Raw genomic sequence first — 7,605 nt, 5'->3', positions numbered from 1 at the left:
CGCTACGGTCGAAACGGAGGTCCTGTTCATCGGGACGGGTGTGGCGTACCGTAAAAGGGACTCCATGGGATATTGTTCATCTCCACCGTCGACCCCCTCTAGCCTCCATGGGCTACTGTTCATCCATCGTCGACCTCCTCCAGCCTCCACCTGCGACTGTTCATCCACGGGCTCCTGTTCATCCAGCCTCCACCACGCGCTACTCCACCGGCTACTGTTCAACCAGCCCTCTCCACGGGCTCCTGTTCAACCACCCCTCCACGGGCTACTGTTCATCCAGCCCTCCACCGTCTACTGTTCATTCTGCCCTCCACGGGGTGGTCCTGTTCATCCTACCCTCCACGGGGTCCTGTTCATCCAGCCCCAACAGGCTCGATCGATCGGGGTCCTGTTCATTCAGAGGCAACACCACGGGGTCCTGTTCATCCACCCCCACCGGGAACTGTTCATCCAAACTCCCCCAGCAACGCTCACTATTCATCCAGAGGCAGCATCGATCGGCTTCATTTACCAGCAGTAGCGAAGGAATCGCTCGATCGGTTTCAGTTAACAGCCATCGATCGATCGCTCGGGTTCAGTAACGCGTAGCCTGCAGTGCAATCGCTCGGGTTCAGTTAGAGCCCAACGCCTCGCTCGGGTTCAGTTAGAGCCAACGCCTCGCACACACGCGCGTACGTGTACAAGAGAAACGCGCATCGCTCGCCCCCGACCTCCCACCGTAACCGGGAACTCCCCGAAATTTTCCTCGCCCTCGCTTCTACCATGGTTTTTTCCTTCATGGACGGCCCAAAGAATGTCATGCAGCTGCGTCTCTGGCCCGCCCAGGACGAAAAGCCCATTTTTTGTCATGATTTTTTGTCATAGAAGTAGGAGCCCACCACATCTATGATGATACCGGATTTTGTCACAATTATCGTCATAGAAGTGTCATATGTATGACAGAAAAAAAATTCGTTCGGCCCAAAATGTCACGGATGTGTCTTTTTTTTGTAGTGTTTTCTCTATATAAGAGTTTGTCCAGGCTTGTCCTTTGCTATAAAAAGGATTGGGCCACCTTGCTGCACTTTATTTACTTTTATTACTTGTTGCTCGTTACAAATTATCCTATCAGAAAACTATCTGTTACCTATAACTTCAGTGCTTGCAGAGAATACCTTGCTGAAAACCGCTTATCATTTCCTTCTGCTCCTCGTTGGGTTCGACACTGTTACTTATCGAAAGGACTACGATAGATCCCCTATACTTGTGGGTCATCAGCATGGTATCATTATTTCACCCACATAGCATGTGCAAGAAAGTAGAGAGGGTTACGGCAAAAACTGGATGCACTTCGTGTACAAAACGGACAATCTCTTTCGAAGTATCAGGATTTCATACGGAAACTCGTCTGTTACAAAGGGATTTCATTTTTTAGAACTTATTTGAACTCCATAGTTTTTCTGTGTTCAAAATGCACCACCCAAAGCCACATCATCAATTTTCAACCCTTTCTGACTTAATTTGTTATTTTCCATGCATTTACTGATTATTTTGAGCTATAAGACCATGAAATTGAAAAGCACTACAAATGAACTCTGAAAAGGTTGAAAGTTGGCATGGTATCATCATTTCACCCACATAACATGTGCAAGAAAATAAAGAGGGTTACGGCAAAAACTGGATGCACTTCGTGTACAAAACGGACAATCTGTTTCGAAGTATCAGGATTTCATATGGAAACTCGTCTGTTACAACAGGCATTTCAAATGAACTACGAAAAGGTTGAAAGTTGGCATGGTATCATCATAATAGTTGTGGAGAGAAAGTCTTCACTTTTTTTCGCTTGTGTGCTTTGCTTATTGCGTCTTAACCATGGATAATCTTCATCGTTTATCAGTATGCTTGGGTCAGCCTTGACTTTGAAGGGAGGAATTTCATGAAACTTTTCATAATCTTCAGACATGTCTGTCTTGCCCTCCACTCCCACGATGTCCCTTTTTCCTGAAAGAACTATGTGATGCTTTGGCTCATCGTATGATGTATTCACTTCCTTATCTTTTCTTTTTCTCGGTTTGGTAGACATGTCCTTCACATAGATAACCTGTGCCACATCATTGGCTAGGACGAACGGTTCGTCAGTGTACCCAAGATTGTTCAGATCCACTGTTGTCATTCCGTACTATGGGTCTACATGTACCCCGTCTCCTGACAGATTGACCCATTTGCACTTAAACAAAGGGACCTTAAAATCATGTCCGTAGTCAAGTTCCCATATGTCCACTATGTAACCATAATATGTGTCCTTTCCCCTCTCGGTTGCTGCATCAAAGCGGACACCGCTGTTTTGGTTGGTGCTCTTTTGATCTTGGGCGATCATGTAAAATGTATTCCCATTTATCTCGTATCCTTTGTAAGTCAATACAGTCGAAGATGGTCCCCTGGACAACGAGTACAGCTCATCTCAAACAGTGTTGTCACCTCTGAGACGTGTTTCCAACCAACTGCTGAAAGTCCTGATGTGTTCACATGTAATCCAGTCGTCGCACTGCTTCGGGTGTTTGGAGCGCAGACTGTTCTTGTGTTCATCGACATACGGGGTCACCAAGGTAGAGTTCTGTAGAACTGTGTAGTGTGCTTGAGATAAGAACAAGAGGCTCACCACGGTGGTGCCGGCGACGAGATCGGCGCGGGCGATCGACGGCGGTGAAGACGAGGACGGGGCCTGAAGAACCGCTAAACCTAGACAAATCTCAAAAAAATGGAGCTCGGAGGTCGAGCTTCGAGAGGAGAAAACTTAACTAGTGTGGCTCGGGCATTTCATCGAACACCTCACATGCATAAGAGGTGAGCTAGAGCACCCAAATGCCCTTCCTCGCCGGCCAGCAAAAAACAGAGCACTGTGGAGTGCTCTGCTCGCCGGCGATGGGGTATATATAGGCAACTCATTTGTCCCGGTTCATGGGTGGAACCGGGACTAAAGTTCATCTTTTTGTCCCGGTTCCTGCCACAAATCGGGACCAATGGTTGTGGGTCAGGAGCGAGCCCCATTGGTCCCTGTTCGTGCCAAGAACCGGGACAAATGGGCCTAGACGAACCGGGACCAATGCCCACGAGGCCCCGGCCGGTCCCCTGGGCTCACGAACCAGGACAAATGCCTCCATTGGTCCCGGTTCATGGCAGAACCGGGACTAATGGGCTGGCCAGGCCTGAACGAAAGCACATTTTTCGACTAGTGCGTTGATGAAGCTTAAATGGTGACAGTGAAGACATCGGGCCATGGATCACTGTAGACGCTGACGAACCTCGACCGTCGACGAAGGCACTAAATCGATTTTCGCCATAAGTAAGACATGTACAAAGCTTGTCGAACAGAATGAGGTTGATTAGCAGTAGCAGGACATGTATGTCTAGCCGTAGAAGCACGTGTGAGCTAGCAGATCAGGCAGCAGTAGATTCATGCTCTTTTCGTTGAGGGCACGCACACACACGCCTCACCTTCCTCCACATGTGCTCCTCGCGTAATGATAATTGATTAGATATTTCCTTTAAAAAAAGATCAATTGTTTACTTTTTTGAGAGACAGGATCGATTGTTTCCATCAGCGACGCACGCGAGAATAGAGCAGGCCCAGCTTCCCTGCGTTGCAAAAGCTCAGCAGCAGGCAGCTAGCCGGCCCAAGGCCCAGCTCGCCCTAGCACCCTAGCCAGCCGCACCGCATCAGCCCCACTCGGTCGATCCTCCCAATCTCCTCCTCGTCCTCCCTCAGCGCCGTCACCACAGGACAAGTTCCCCGATCCCCACCATTTGCCACTCGCCGCCCGTGCTGCAGCTTCGGCCATCAAGCTCGCCGCCAATGAAGACAGCCTCCGCCGCTCCCCCATGTGCTCCGGCGAGCCCTGCCGCTGTTTCCCTCTCCCTTCTCTCGCGTTCTTTCTCTCTCTCACCCCTCTTTCTCTCTGTTCGAGCAGCATGTCCCAGCCGCCATGGATGAACCCGACACAACCAGATCCATTCGACCACGCCGCTCCAGTCCGAGTCCCTGCGTCGCTGAAGCCCCGGCACCGCTACTCCCACCTCCCTTCGCTTGTTTACCCTCTTTCCCTGCTACCTGTTCTCTGATTTTCCCCCGCCATGGCCGTCTCTCTGCAGGTCGCCGACGCACCTGACGGGATCAAGCAACGGGAGCAGGAGAGCTCCGGTCCGCGAGCTCCGGGGCCCCCTTTGCTCCACCTCGGCCTCGGCCTCGGGCATGCCCGGAGGCCAACCGCAGCCAGCCCCAACCTGGGAGGCCGACACATCGTCCCCTCTCCTCGCTGGCCACCCTCCCGGACCCAGCGGCTGTGGCGGGCCTGAAGGCAGCGTCCTGCTCGTCGGACTACGAATTTTTGGTATCTTTCTTTGCTCATTTCCATTGGTGGTGCGCCTCTCCTCTTTTTTGCTCCAATTTTTTTTCTCTATCAGGGACCTTTCTTCAGCTACAGATGAACCATATCTCATCCTAGTTTTGTTGGCATGTTGATTTTATAACTCGTGAACGTATATAAGTTGCTAGGATTCGATGTAAACGTGGGGCTATTAATTGGAACGTATGATGAAATAGGCAGGAGCGCGTAGCGCCGAATTGTTGAATCCTTTTTTCCTCACTTATTTTGGACTGCGGGTTTATGTTTATAAAAGTCAAGGGCTTTTATGCAAAAAGTGCAAAAATCGCTAGTGCCGACGGACGACCAGAAACCCGATCTACTTTATTATTAATAATTACTAGTACAAGTGCCCGTGCGTTGCAACGGGCAATTTTTTTCCGTAAAACCTACTTTGTGTGCCATTACGGACCATTTCATATACGTAGTTTTGATAAACATTAGTAATAAGGTTATACTATTATTGCTTTTTGGAGCAAGAAGTGTGAACGATGAAGAAACTATCTTAAATTCTTTCATCTAATGGAAGAGTAATGGTTCATGAAATAGTCTGTCAATCGGCTTTAGTTTTGCTTTTCAAAAAAAACATGAATATTTTTTTATTTTTGAGGTAGGGCGGCGCAGCTGGGTCAACGCGGCAGCGCTCAATCCAGTTCGACGCAGAGAGGGCGGAGGTTCCGGCCGATGCAAGGAAACGACGGGATGTGGTGCAGCGGTCGGAGTTGGACTGGATATGCGGCGGGAGGCAGGTTCCAGGGGCGGATGGGTGGATCCGTCGATGGGCGGCCTGCTGGCGAGCGGCGGCGACTTGGGACGGCGGTGAAGCTGCAACTCGGGCAGCGCCATGGCTCTCTATACCGAGAAAACGAGACGAGGGGGAGGTCACGGAGGAGCAGCAGGAGAAGGGAAGGAAAATATGGCTGCGGAGAAGGCCCAGCTTGACCGAGAGCTTGGCTGGCGGCGATCTTCGAGGCGGCGGCGCTGGCTGTAGCGGGTGAGCTCCAAGTACAAGCTTTTAAGGCCCTTCCTTCTTCTACTGGAGGAAGCAATGTCGAAGTGCTAGCGTGAACGGGGGAGAGCTACCTGGACTCCGAGTCTGCCGTTTGGAACGAGGACGCTATCCGTGCAGAGATGGAGCTCGGTGTTTTGGTCCGAGTTGAGCATATACGCGGTCCCTGAGGTGGTACTGTATGTTGAGAATGGCCCAGTAGCCGGAAAGTGCCTCGGTTGCACTAAGCGACGCGGTCTCCGTGATAGCCGTCACCAGTGAGAACGGGTGCAATCGGCATGGCAGCATCCGATGCGGCTGGCGTCAGCCGCCGTGTCCTTCGCTTCAGTGGCACATCCTGTGTCAGTTGAGGCAATGGCTGCATCGGCATGTTGTGCGATAGCCTGCACCATGGGCGGCGCCACGGCAGATGACAGCGGCCACAAGTTTCAGTGCACACTGCAAGAGCTGTTCGATGACAACGACATGATCATGATATGGCCGGCGCCGGCGTACGTCTCTTGTGAGCGTCCATAGTTTCACGTGATGGCAAAGTGTGATGGAAAACTGCGAGTCTTGCACTGCATCCAGCTGATGATCAAGGAACTACATGCATGCATGCATGTGATGGACAAACATGTGTTATTGATTGAGAAACCAACCGTTCGTGATTCGATTCCTTGGTTTAATCGTGAATTCATACACATGATACATTTTAATTACGGAAACACTAACGCCCACATGTGTGGCACTTCTCCAACTCGCCCACACGCTTGAATCATCGTCCAATGCAGTTTGCACGAATCTTGACACGAAAATAGTTTCTGCCCACACAGCCACCACCTAGTCCATGCGCGTGTGGGCGAACTGCTTTTCGCCCACACGACGACTCCTACGTTGTGGATGGCAACTGCAGTTACGCGAACGTGGCAACTAGGTAAACACACATGGCAACTATAATTCGTTGCTAGACGGCAGCTGCAGTTGCGCGTACGTGGCAACCAGATAAACACACATGGCAATTGTGATTAACCATATGCTTGGACCACACGTGACAACTAGGTAAACACACATGGCAACTACTGTTTGACCATATGTGGCAAGTAGTTAATCACATACGGCAACTACGATTTGATTACACGCGGCAACTACCATAAATTAGACATGACAGCTATAGTTAACCAAAACAGATAGAGTTGCCATACTTTTACAACTACACTTGCCATTCCGGATAACTACATCTGCCATCCCGGATGGCAACTAAATCATCATCCCGCGGGTACTTAACGTAGCTGCGCCAGGACGTGTGGGCATTCTTGCTTCGTGCCACACGCGCGAGGTGGAGATGAGTAGTACTTGTTGGGCGTGTGGCACGAAGTAGCTGCGCCCATACGTGTGGGCAATTCTAATGCCCGCCCACACACAAACCGTGTGGGCTGCCTTGTGCTCACGCCACACACGATGTGTTGGCGGATGCCTAATATACCACACGTGTGGTAGTTATCGGCGTCCTTTAATTATGTATGCAGTCTTTGTTTTTCACAATAGTTGCTGAGACAAACTCCTCTTCCGCTCACACATAGTAACTTTGTAAATCATTTTTTTCTTTATTGCATCTTCCAACTAATCCATGTCAGCTTCTCTTTATGTTAACACAACGACATAGAAGAAGAATACAAAGACGACCAAGACAAAGAGGAAACTGGAGGGTGATTTATAACAATAAAGTAAGGGATTCCATAAAAGAAAGTCGCAATACTGCCCTAAAGATATATGTTAGACATGTTCGATATATACCCCCGATGCAACACACGGTCAATTAGCTAGTACTCAGAGCCGGTAACTGGTTGAACCTTGACCAACTAGAATGTGAGTCAAAATAGATACCAGTTGGGATGCGAAGAATAATGTTGTGAACCTGACAGCAATGTGTGGCATATTTTCTGTTCTGAAAGAATATAAGTCAAATTCCTACGCTTCATTGCAGCACACAGTTGCATAGTAGTATGAATGATTCGATCTACTGTGTGATCGCCTTGTACCGGGGACGATTGCATCTACAAGGTTCACAACTGTTGTTCATAGTGCTCGAAATTCTCTCAGCTTTCTTCCAATCTCCCTCTTGTAATCAGTAAGTCTATTGTTAGCAACACAATGATTTTGTCAAAAGTATATAACATGTTTGCCTTTTTTGCAGCTATCAGATCGGGTGTGAAG

General features: G+C 49.5%; 1 long non-coding RNA gene across 2 annotated transcripts; it reads left to right on the top strand.

Annotated features, from left to right (window-relative positions):
* Positions 1-3,645: 3,645 nt before the first annotated feature.
* LOC123080612 (uncharacterized) lies at positions 3,646-6,107 on the top strand. Of its 2 annotated transcripts, none has more exons than XR_006438492.1 (2): positions 3,646-4,367; positions 5,015-6,107. It is a non-coding gene; the product is annotated as an uncharacterized lncRNA (long non-coding RNA). The 2 variants fall into 2 exon arrangements; XR_006438493.1 differs by having other exon boundaries at positions 5,011-6,107.
* The last annotated feature ends 1,498 nt before the right edge of the window (positions 6,108-7,605 follow it).

Source organism: Triticum aestivum, chromosome 3D, assembly GCF_018294505.1.
Source record: "Triticum aestivum cultivar Chinese Spring chromosome 3D, IWGSC CS RefSeq v2.1, whole genome shotgun sequence".
Lineage (NCBI taxonomy): Eukaryota > Viridiplantae > Streptophyta > Magnoliopsida > Poales > Poaceae > Triticum > Triticum aestivum.
This window is presented reverse-complemented; position numbering and strand designations above follow the sequence as displayed.